At 38.3% G+C, this 12,887-nt stretch overlaps 1 long non-coding RNA gene across 1 annotated transcript; it reads left to right on the top strand.

Annotated features, from left to right (window-relative positions):
• The first annotated feature begins 322 nt into the window (after window positions 1–322).
• Window positions 323–10,792, top strand: LOC127466251 (uncharacterized). The gene is made up of 5 exons (XR_007902667.1): window positions 323–482; window positions 4,483–4,579; window positions 9,829–9,865; window positions 9,974–10,035; window positions 10,672–10,792. It is a non-coding gene; the product is annotated as an uncharacterized LOC127466251 (long non-coding RNA).
• Window positions 10,793–12,887: the final 2,095 nt, after the last annotated feature.

Raw genomic sequence — 12,887 nt, 5'->3', positions numbered from 1 at the left:
GTTCTCATAAAATTGTTAAAAAAAGGCTTTCTCTGTAGCCATCAAGCAAGTTCAAACTTGAGGAGAATGGATTTGCTCAGTGCTGAGTGCCTTATCTAGCAAAATTATGTATCTACTGTGCACCACAGCCAAGCTTAACTTCGCTAAGCTGAAGTCTAAGCACCTGAGGAAGAAAAAAAGAGCATGGCAGAAAGAATGGCATCTAAAATGGACATTTTACACCCAGGAAAAAAAGAAGATACTAAAATCAGTACTGTTAAGTAGCTGTAGAAAAAAAAAAGAGGTTCATATATAGTTTACAGAACAGATCTTTGGAGAAATACTTTGCTGTCCTCAGAACTGCTCGTGATTCTACAAGATTTCCTCAGAAAATGTCTTGCATTGAGGGACATGTAAGTCTTTAACCATCTTTTTTTCCCTGTCACTGAGCAGGTACCTGTACATTATCACAGGATGAAAACGTCACGGCACAAGAAAAACTGGTAAGCAATGTGAATGCCACACAAATGCAGAATCCCTTGCAATTTCTGAGGAAATATTCTGTCTTTTCTAGCTAAAACCAATCATCCTGCTCAGGGTCAAAGCCTGATGCAACAGAACCATTATGAACATCTTTAGCCGGCTTGAAATGCCGATTGTCTTCATCGGGATTCTTTTCTGCTTAAAATGAAGGAAATCTTTAAGTCTTGAAGAATAAAAAACTAATCTTAGCTGCTTTATGTGATTTTTCAGTACTATGATGGTTTAGCAGTTCAGAGTTGTTAATGTTGTTAGCAGTTGCCCCAAGACAGATTGCTGACTACACGTGCCTTGATAATTCAGTTAGAAACTCACCTTATCACAATGAGATTCTGCCTGTCAGTGGTAGACTATTATATTAAAAACTCAGTCTCCACTGGGACATTTCCAGATTCTTGGAAAGGTATATTTTTATGGAGCAGTATCCTGCTCATTATTGTATTGTCTTGTGAAAGTATCTTCCCAGTAGCTACTACCTTTTCTACCAGAATACAAGAGATACAAACCAGTGTGAAGGACTCCCAGTACACTGTGCTTTTGGGGGAGAAAGCACATTGTAGGAATCTTTCCAAAACACTGAGTTTCACCTGATGTCAGGAGCATGTGTGTGGTCATTCCATGCAGCTGTTCCTGACCCAGCAGTCTAAGGAAATGGTTCTCTCTGGGCACAGATCATTAGAGAGGATGGTACGTGTGCTAGAAGGTTGCTGAGGCAGAGCCTTGCAGGCACTGGGGCCTGTGAATGCAGGGCACAAGTTAAGCCAGACAGAGCTCAACCCACATTTTCACCAGCTGCAAGAATATTGCAGAAGAATCCAGGGCAGATGTTACCCCTGATAAAGCAGTTCTACAGTGACAGGAGTTCTTCGGGTCATGTTCTCTCCCTCCTCCTCTTACTTCTCAGAGTCTCCAAATCCCTGTGTAACAGACCTGAGATGACATGGGGTGTATTCTAAGAAGGGTGAGGTTTGAATATGTCCAGGTGACACACTGTGAATGAGGGATAAAGCTTAAACATGTATGCACCAACTGTGGCAATGAACATGTGAACTAATTATCCTTAAGAATTATTGTTATTTGTAACATCCCTTTCCAAGAGACAAGGCTGTAGAAAATCAGCAAAAATGCTATGTATTTTCATCCCAACAGTAGTATTAGAGCACAATTACTTTGAGAGTCACATTTAATTAGAATTCCAAACCCTACCAATGTAGCCTTTTGTAAAGGAAACATTGATTCCAAGGTACATTCTATTTTCAAAAGTCAGCAAGAAAAAAAGAAAACTTGACATTATTCCCTTTATAGATTAATTTTGCTTTTATTCATTATTATTAGATCCTGAAAAAAAGAGTAGAGATACTACATTAGGTGACTTTAAAGGATCTAAAATACATCAGTAGCTTCTTCTTCAAAGTTGAGATTGAAAAAGTTACCCTGATCATACCCATAAGAAAAAATGGTTATAACACTAAAAAGTTACCGGTTAAAATTTTTACTTGTCTTTCTTCCTTTGATGTAAAAAAAAAAAAAAAAAAAAAAATCTTTTGAGAGATGAATATAGACTTAAAAACAGCAAAATTACTTCAAAAATATAGTGGAAGACTTAACCTTTTGACTTCTGCCGAATGTCTCAAAACCTCCTCAAAATGTTCAAGGTGATTCGGTGAAATGAGTTCAAAGCAGTAGCGTCTTATCTGCAACTAAGAGCTGAGACAGCCCTTTTATTTGAAAAGCTTTCTCTGTGCATTTCCATATTCCTCCTCTTCCATTCTGTGACGTTCCATTCTTTCTCTCCAACTCTGCTATTCTCCCATCTTTCCCACCTTTCAGTGTTGCAATTCCTGATGGCCCTGATAGATCACTTGTTTCGCTCTGAGCTGAGTCAATCCTTTCTCAGCTGCAGGGGAGAAATTCTGCCTGTGGAAATGCTGTGTCAGCAGAGCCTCCTTTTAGAGGCTTGGAAATTATGCAGGAAAATATGAAAAAAGATGAAAGCAAATCGCTGTCAACACCACACAAAAAAAATGGGCTGGGTTTGTACCAGTTGTGGCTACCAATATGCATATTAAATATCGAAACTGAAAATGCAACACTGAGAAATTCTTTGAAGATTTTTGGAAGATTAGGAGTTTAACATTTGAAAAAAATGCAAGCAGCTCTACTGAATATTAGACTTTACATTTGCATAAAGGCAGTAAACATATTTAGGCTATCACAGTTACAAGTGGTAATATAAAAATCTGCTCGAAACCTCAAATAATATTACAGAGGGAAATAAAACTGTCATCTGTTTTCATTCTAGTTATTAAAGTCTCACAGTTAATGAACTGAGAGTAGTGTTCTGTGATGATGTTTCAGCTAAAATTGGAACTCTCTGTTGTTAGTTACTACATGTTTGGGGGTTTTTTTGCTTTTAGGAAAAAACAAATCCTGCTTTCTGAAGTTTACGGTACATACAGGGCATAAGGGCTTTTTACACTGAAACAGTAGCTGGAATATGCTGAGAAAACAGAGCTCAAAAAAGCAATTCTATACGCTGGTCTACATAACTACTGAACTTATGAACATTTAGTGAGGAAACCACAGATTAACAAGGAAGTCATTTAACAATAATGAAATACTAACAATGGTGCTGATGATATTTCTTATAGACTCAGCTACAACTGCATTGAATCAGTTATCAAAAGCTCTAAAATATCCAAGTAGATTCAAATATAATTGCTTAAGTTACCATTAATACAGCTTTCATTTTAAGGTGCTTCAAGCTGGTCACCTCCACATAAAAGCTTTCCAGCATATAATCAGTCCCCTCTGGCCTTTGCTGGCAGGTACAGAATAGACTTCAACTGTCAGTGAAATAATGAAATAAAAACACCTGAAGGAAAAAATATTTTGGAGCATACAGGAAAATGAAAATCGAGGCTTCTCATGAGAGAAGAATAAACCAGCTTCGTGGTTCAGGTGGATCCAGACCTGTTCTTTATTCCCCCTCGTCTGTGGAACACGTCACATAATCCCCTTCCAGACGTGGTACGTCGGTAACATCTGCAGAGAACTTGGCATTCCTGGAAAAACAGCCAGGAATTGGCTGTTTTTCTTTGCTGTGCACTGACTGCAGAGAGTTTCCAATTAGAATTACAGCTCATCAAGGCAGTGCCAGCAGGCTTCTGAGTGGTTAAGCCTCCAATTTTAATTGAACTGCCTTTAGCTGGTGATAAAATCTGTCTTTTTAAACAGGCGAACTGCATAGTTCCCCTAGCAAGTTAAATTCAAGTTGAGTTTGCATTCAGGATAATTACATGGAGTTGGATCTAATTGATTTAGTTGAAATGTGTATTTTGTTCACCAAAGTGCTACAAAATGTAATTCTGTTTTTTCCATTTCCTTTTTCTCCCCTCCTCTATTTTTTTTTTTTTTGCCATTGTGTTGTTCTTTGCAGAATAATTAATAAGTAAGGAATAAGATGTGAGAAGAGCTTTCTGGTTGAAAATCGAGGTTCTTCAGATTTTCCATACATATGGAAAATTAGTTTAAAGACTAAACTTAATTCACATTATCCACTTTGTACTGCCAAAACCATTCAACACTGTGTGAAATTTAGAGAAATATATTGCAGTCATTTATAAGAGAGTAATACCAGTGATCACTGGAGTTTTTCCAGCTTCCTACGCAATAAAAGAAGGAACAAGACCAAGTATATTTTTCCAAGCCATTCACTAACTAAAACATGTTTTTAAAACAAGTCCTCTCCAAGAACATTATGACAAGCTTTAAGGGTATGAAATAATTTCACTCTAATACACAGTCATGTATAAATAGAAGTATAAAATAATCTGAAGGGGGGGAGTGAAAATGGAATGTAGGCATTCTTCAAATCTCACCACATTAATGAAATTATAAGTATTAATGCAATAACATTCTTAATTAAAGAGGCAGAATAAGGATACCTTTTAACTGTTACAGGCTATTTTTAATATTCACATGGTGTGACTGGGACAATATGGAAAATGTTGGGTAGTTAAGCATGAAGATACCAGCCTACCCCTAACCAGCAAAACAGGTAAACACAACTATTGCTCTGAGGGCTCCAGTAATATCCTCATTTATGTTATTTATCTGCCTAAAGACCAACAATGCTTTGCTTTCCATCTGCATCGCTGTGCAGACATCTCTGACAGCAAAATCACCTGCCTGTTCCATCCTGGCTCACTTGTCCAAGGGGTGCCATTTAGCTGGAAGGCCTAATTTGCTGCTGATCAAACACATGGACATGTCATTATTTTTCAATGATGGTGAGAAAGCAATTATTGATCTTCAGCTGCTCTAGCAATATTCAGAGTGAAACAAGGAGTTTTGAGACATTCAGCAACAAAGGTTAACAAATGAAGCAAAAATTATCCTCTAACATGGACGTTATTAAAAACACTTTAAAAATCAGATTTGTCTACCCACAATAATCAGCAGTTGAAAGTATGACTAATTATCCCTCTTCCAGCAGGGTATTGTAATCTTTTCAGGACAGAGGTGTTCAGGGAAGGTACCCAGGCATCACTGTGAGTGCTCCCACCCAGAATACTGCACGTGTCTATTTTCTTAGAACCACAGTATCCTTTCCAAGTTTGTATTAAAGGTTATATCAGATCTTCCACTCGGGATTATCCCTCCATAAGGATGGTCAGTGTGCTTTTGCAACCCCTTTTGTGCTGCTGGAGGAAGCCCAGAGTTGTGTTGTCCGTTGTACTGAGTAAGAAATGAGCACAGCAAAACACATTGCAAAGTTGGAAAGCAATACAATCAATTATTAAAAGGCTTTTTCTTGACTATTTCCCTCACTTTGTTTTATGTTTGCCTTTTCTTTTGCTAGCAGTCAAGTTAGATGTTAATGGAAAACCCATTAAGAAAAGCTACTAGCCTATGAATTAAAAAATGAATGCAGTCCAGTGGAAAAGGAAAACTTAGCAATGAATTTCCAGGGAAAACTTCTTACCTGACACTTAGCAAGAAAGGAATGCAATTTTATTACTTGGCCAGATAGTTCAGATTTCTGTTCACTCTTAGTAAAAACCTTTTTTATAACATTTATAAAACTTTATTACAGAGTTATGAGAATAATATTAGATTTCATAACTCACATGAGATCTGCAGGGACCGGCATCTGTAAGCTTTAAAATCATTATTAAACTTAATGCATCTATTCTGATAAAATGTGGTTTTCTTCTAATTTCTCTGAGAACTCTAACCATATTATTTCTTTCCTTGGACAGGTGGGATTGTCTTTGGCAATAATTTAAGAAGTTATTTTATTTTTTAAAAAATCCTATAATTATACTTAGTTGATGTTATAAGTTAGTTGGAATTTACAGGCATGTTCTTTTGAGAGACTTAAAAATTAAGGTAAATTACTGTCTAGTTGATGCCACCTAAACTTCCCTATGAAATGAGCATGTTTTAGGAAGCTCATTATTGTTCTAGTGAACATGTACAGAGTAACTGCAGACAAGTATTTGCACAGTCTGTCTCAGTAAATAGTTGTGAATTGTATATTTTCTAAATTACATGTACTTAATTAATACTATTTAATTTTGACATCTCTAGAATTAAGTGACAGGAACATTAGGAGGTATTCCCAGTACTGCAGGAGATGTACCTGCCTGAGGTACAATTAACAGAGATTCCTTCAGAGGAATATTCAGAGTTTGGAGCCTGATCCAGGCTCTCCAAACCAGCCCCTGGAGGATCCTGCTGCTATTTATTTTACATACAACTGGAAGGGATCAGCTGCACAAGTTAGATTTTTCAAGGATGTACCTAAACCTAAGTGGTACAAATATCTCCTCACAAGGAATTTTTGGAGAGTCTTCCTGCAAATCCTGTCTCCCTTGTTCTGAAGAGAGTATAAAGATTTAAATTTTATTTTCCAAAACGTGTATTCTTCTGAAAAGGGCAAGTCTTAGTGTAGTTCTAGATTTGAAAAGTGCAGGTAAATTAGCATGAATGATGTCATTCACCTGATATTAAAAAAACTTCACTTGTTAACACAGACTCCTTTGGAAAATTAAAAAATGTTATATCATCGTCTGCATAATAGCCAAAATTGTTTTTAAATTAGATACTTGGCAAGATCCTCACCAGAGGTAAATTAGAAATATTCCAGTTAAGTCAACCAAACTATGACTTTAAACCTTCTAATTGAAAACAAATCTGTTTCTTTTTTGGGCTGTTTTTCTGAACTTCTGTATTGTACAGATGCCAGGATCCATTAACCACATTATTCTGAAAATTCCTCTCTCTGCAGTTCATCTCTGAGTTCTGTTAAGTAAGGCTGCACAAAAGTGGTTATCCAGAGGGGAATATACAGATATTTATCTCCAGAATCCATAGCTGAAATAATTTGTTCCCCTATTTTACCCAGAAATTTAATATTCAGAGTCATGGCTATGCCAGGCTCATCCATCACAAGTTTCCAGAAGCAATATGCAGAAACAGCAAAAAATCTTGGGTAGGGATTATTCAGATTAAAAAACCTACAAAAAAATCCCCAAACCAACCAAACAAACAAAAAAAAAAAAAAAAAAAAAGAGAGAGAAAGAAAAAGGAAGTGCAATTTTAAAAAGGAGAAATAAGGGATAAGGCAGAAAATTCTCTAACCCTTTTCCCTACAGTGTGAAAGTAAACACTGAAGGAGAACATATCCAAAGGTAAGGCTAAGCACTAGAATTTGGAAAACCAAGACTCACATTCCTCATAGTCGTGGATGTCTGGGTACAGCTGCCTATAATTGGTTTCAGATCACAGCCTGTTTCCAAGATGAAGTTCAGCTGTCTTTATTTATTAATTGATTTTAGCAGAATTAGCTACTCTTGTGTTCCCTTCTTCGATTATGAGTTTTCTCAAAATCGTGTGTTTTCATGGGAAAACACTTTTTGACGTGTGACATGATATAACCTTACACTGAAGACTGAAGTGCTAGGACATACTTAGATTCCAAAATTCACTACTGTGGGTAACATACATAGAGATCCAAACCACACCTGAAATGGCATAATTGGTTATACACATTAGGGATAAAATTTTAATGCAGTTTAATGCAATTTTTAACATAGCCTTGATAAAGTTTTTCCGAATGCAGGAAAGCCTTGGCTGGAAGCTATTGTTCCTCAGCTTGTATTATTTAGTATGGTTTAAGGAGACATAACTCAATAGTCTAGACATGTATTTTCATTTAAATAATTTTGATCTCATTATTCTAGGTTTTGGTTAAAGTTTTTATGGTATATTAGGAAAAAAAATTTAATCACAAAGGAACAAATAGGAAATTCTTAAAAGTCACTTTGATTCTATGTTAGATCTCATTATTAAAAGTATTAAAGAGAAATCATTTTCTACAGGGAAAAAAAAGCTAGATTTGATGCCCACAGTGTTCTATTACATAGATAGCAGCAAGTGGACAATGATAAGTCTCTGATCTTCATATTATTATAAGATAATTGAAGTTGATGGGGTTATTCTAATGTAACTGAGAGGAGAGTGAGGCCTAGCCTTTTGAAATGTCTATTTAAAAAATCATTACAGTAGTTTTAATAAGAGAAGTTTCTGTAATGACACATAATTTTGATTATTCCAGAAGGCTGGACCCCCTGACAGATAGGAGATTTACTGAAATTTCCCAGGCATAAAACTGGAAACATTATATAGGCGTGACGGGGGAAATGTGGCTTCTCCTTTTGGAAAACTGGTAGTCTTAAAATTATTTTAAAACGTGATTTCAAGGCAGTTAGGATGTGGAGATTCATACTCACTACACAGCTTTTTTGGCCATAAACATTTATTCCAAGCTGATAGAAAAGAACACCACGGATTTCTCTGCAGAAAATAGGAGTAACCAATAGATATCAAACAGTCTCCAAGTAAAAGTATATGTAACTTTTTACATCCAGTCACTGTCTACCCTGAGGTGTGGGCAGTGAAGACCCTGGTACACTCATAGAGGCACTCAAGGGTATTCTCCATGTATTTCATTTACATCAGTCAACTGAAAGTTAATGAGAATGACTCCCCCAGAAAGAAAATGTAAGTGTATGACTTGTTGTCAGTGGAGTTGAACTACAAAGCTGCTTAAAAGCTTTCCTGAATCATGATCTTATAACTTTAATTTTCATGTGGTGTGTTAATTGAAGAATTGTTCAGTCTTTTTTCCCAAATAACCATAAATAATAGCGCTTTCAGTGACAAAGTACAGTGAGATCTATCCTTTGAAATTTTTTTTCACATAGTTTACTTTTCATTATAGAAGTACCTGTAGTGAAATGAGGAGAAGCAGGTGCTTTCTCCTATGAGCAAGGCTTTCAAGAATAAAACAATTATCAATAACAACATGACTTTTATATTGGGAAATAATTTCAATATCTATTTATGTATGTTTGCAATATGCCACCTAGAGTTACTGCAGGATCTATACACAGTAACTTCTAGCTTTTTGAAAGTGTTAAACAAGAAAGACTAAATGTGGTTGGTTTCTTTGGCAAAAAAATCAATTCTCTGTATGTTATGTCTTGATTACATGGTTATTAACCCCAGTGATAACTAAATTTAGCACGGATGTATTATGTATTTCTGTACTATTGTTGCTATGTATTTATTCTTTACTGTTTAAACTTTCTTTTCCTTTGGAGATGGAGCTTTATAAAGCTTAGCTTACAAGGCTTATAAAGCATTAGAAATTATTTGTATACAAACCTTATAATATTTGCAAAGTAAAACTAGAAAGATGTGATAGAGTGATAGAAGGTGATGGTGTCATGGGCTCAACACCCCAGTCCCAGCCACTCTGGTGACATCAGCCCGAGCCTTGCCTGGGTTTGTTCCAGCTTCAAGGTGTTTGGAGGATCTCCAGGGAATTTTTATTTGATATTAATATTTTATTTAGCACTTGACTCCTTTGGATACACTAAATTCATGCAAAATCTCAAATGCAAAGAAACAACACGTGCTGTAAGAAGCCACGGCTTTTTCTCTTACTTAAATCATAAAAATAGTTGATTTATCAAGTTCAAGGAGAGACCAAACCTTTCTTCAGAGTTTCAGCTACTCTGATTTAGTGCCTGATCCCACACCTCTTTAAAGAAATACAAAACCTTAACATATTGTCATGTTTAGTGCATCTCTATGTAACAGAGATTCTTACTGTTATTTGGTTCATACCGTAGCTTTTATTATACTAAAGCTATTTTATTGGTTTCATTAAATTAGAGCTATTGCTTTAAAGCTGATATTAAAACTTGTTTCTGATAATTGTAGCTTTCTCTGCAGGAAGAAGAGCGTGCTCTTGGTCCTGGTCCTACTAGAAGTAAGTGAATTGTACCAATTCCTTCTGATATTTTTGTTACTTCTTTTGAGGTAATAATCCTTGAATAAACAGAGATTATTTCCTTTTCTTTTCCTTTGCAATCTTCAGAGGTTCTGTCATCCAGGAACTTGCAGGAGTGGGCTCAGAAGGAAGACCCCAAAATATGAAAGGTTAAGAAATTCTTTTTCCTTTAAAAAAAAAAAAGGACTAATAGGATTCAAGCTGGTTTTATATTGATCTTATTACTTGTAAGATTCTCTATAGTATATTAAAAGCTACAACTGTTATTAGGAAGACAGCAAATGCACCATTGCATTTCTGAAACACATACATCAAGGGGAAGTACAACACAATACAAGCCTATTATATGTACATATTTTAAAATATAAGTGTCAGGAAATAGTATTTGTTACTTTAATATTTAATTTCTGTAACAGCACACACAAAACACCAAGAATGTTTGGAGACACTAAGCCTAACAGTGCAGCAGCAGTTTTTTGTTCGGAGTCCTTAAAATACAGAATAATGATCATTTATGGATTTTTGCCTTATCCTGACATCTCAAACTCAAGCCACCAGAGTGGCCTATAATGGTAGTAGAGAGAAAGCAGACTTTCAAAACTAAAAAGAAGATACTATTAGGAGCCAACACATATCTTTTGGGTTGGTTTGTTGTTTTTTTTTTTTAATGGCCATGTGGTGAATAGGGAGGCTGTGCCACGTATGACTCCATCCTGGCACAGGGCTGATGCAGCACTGAAAAAGCCCTTCAGACTTAATTAGTCATTTTTTCATTATTATAACAGGGGCGTGTTCCAGCTGATACCACAGCCCAGGAGCACTGAGTGCTGGAAACACGTGGAACATCCAGCTCTGCAGAGCAGCTCCTTGGAGTCCAGGAGTTGGGTACGTGCTGTAACTCTGCTGAAGTAGTTGGTCAGATTATTGTGTGTCCTGCTCTGTGCTCACTGCGCTCCCTTTGCTCTTTCCTCCTCAGCCCTCAGACCTCTCCCTCGTTTCACAGCTGGATCCTCTCACTCTCCGCACCTTCATGTATCTAATTACTTTTGGTGTCGGTCTGCAAACAGCCAGGGATGTGGGCCAGGGGGCAAGGGCACTGTTACCGAACTGACACCCTCCCATTGCCCCAAACCCTCTGCTCTCGCCCAGCGCTGTGTTGGACTGTCGGGCTGACGGGGAGACCCGGCAGTTCAGGGGATGACGCGGCAATTTCAGAGGATGACTCAGTAATTTCAGAGAGGCGGCCCCTCCCGGCCTTTCCCCTTCCCTCCGGAGAGGTGAGGGAGCGCGTTCCATTCGCGGGGCACATTCCCCTGTTCCCTCCCGGGGGGTTTATTTTACACCACAGGGCAGCGCTTCCCCCTCATGAGGGACGCGCCGCCCGGGCCGGGCCCGCCCCGCCGCCGCCGCCAGGTGGCGCCTGAGCGCCGGGCCCTGAGGGGCCCTTGTTGGCTCGTCCGCTCTGGCTTTGAAGACTCCGCCAGGATTTATCCCGGTTGTTCCCAAACGCATCAACACAGCTCGTCTGTTGTTTGTTTGTTTGTTTGTTTGTTCGTTCGTTCTCTGGTCCAGAGAGCTGTTTTGTTCCCTTGGGAGCTGAAGGAGCACTTCCGCGGGCTGTGAAAGTGCAGGGAGCGCCGCGGGCGCTGGGCAGGCTGGTTAGTAAAGGTTTTGTGGTTTAGCGTCTCCCTGAAATCTTCTTGGACAGAGGAAAATATATTCGTGTCTTAATATATATACGGTTGCGCTGAGGCTTCACTGACTCACGGTTATTTCAAGCGTGAGCCCATGAGCCCCTTTGCACACAGTGAAGTACACGGGAATTGCGTTTATTCCCCAGGGGTTGCTTTGGGAGTAGCAAGGCTGGAGGGCACGGGTGGGCATTGGAGTTGGGTGGGCAAATTGTCCTGGTTCTGGTCCAGATCAGCCAGAGGGGGCATGGCCAACACCCTGATGTTATTCGATACCATCTTACATCATTGCCGGGGGAAAGGGGATTCCTTGGCTTGGAAAAGAAAGGATGTTCCTCTCTGGTCATGGACGCAGCGTCTGTCCACCATTGTTTTTAATCCTCCAAGGCTTGGTGAGCATTCTGCGTATAAATGACCCTCTCTTTGTACACTTCTGTTATTGATATTGTTGCTGTTACAGTTTGTTTTCTTATGTTATTGCTGTGTCCAGTAAATTGTTCTTTTCCCAACCGGTGATCTTTGCCTTTTGTGCTTCCATCTGGAGGGGTAGGGGAAGCGAGTGTTGGCATGGTTTGGATGGGAGCGCTAAATTGGGAATACCATTTCTCAACCATGACACATCAAATATCACTGAAATACTACAGAAGAAGTGACCTCCTTCCAGGTGACCGTGCCTTTTGGTGTGATGCTTTTTTTTTTATTATTGGAAAAGAACCCCACCTGCTTTTGATGTGAACCTTCCCTTAAAATGATGCATTTTGGGGTAGGACATGGCTCTACCACTGTCAGCAAACACGGAACAAATCTGTGCATTTGGGGCTGAAGGACTGATTACAAGACAGGGAGCTGGGGCAGACCTTCTCTATTTACATCATATTCTGGCACTGCATTTTCTTAATGTGTTTTCTCTTTTCTCTGCCTGCTATGGGCAATTTATGTTCTGTGAGTGCTCTCCATTGAGTCAAGCATGATCTGGGCTTCTACTTACAATTTCTAGGGAAGTGAACATACGTGAATATATAAATGGCTAAATCATTTTGCATTGCTAAAGCTGACAGTAGGTATCATTCTCAAATTGCTCTTTATTCTGTGTGATGAGACCTTTCTTCTCTCTCTTTGCCCCTTGGGCACACCAAAGTTATTAACCGTGGGGAAATCATATCACCACCACGTGATTTCTTTAAAAATCATCCAGCCAAGGAAGTCACTCTTCTTATGGTAATAAGAAACAAGTCCATCACCTGATGTTCTTTTCATAACCCTAATTTAACTGCTTGAGGGGAGACAGTCTGATTTAAGAACAACTATTT

Source organism: Manacus candei, unplaced genomic scaffold, assembly GCF_025592945.1.
Source record: "Manacus candei isolate 608988 ecotype Guabito, Panama unplaced genomic scaffold, ASM2559294v1 h1tg000009l, whole genome shotgun sequence".
Classification (NCBI taxonomy): Eukaryota; Metazoa; Chordata; class Aves; order Passeriformes; family Pipridae; genus Manacus; species Manacus candei.
Note: the sequence above shows the minus strand (reverse complement) of the source record. Positions and strands in the feature narration are given on the sequence as shown.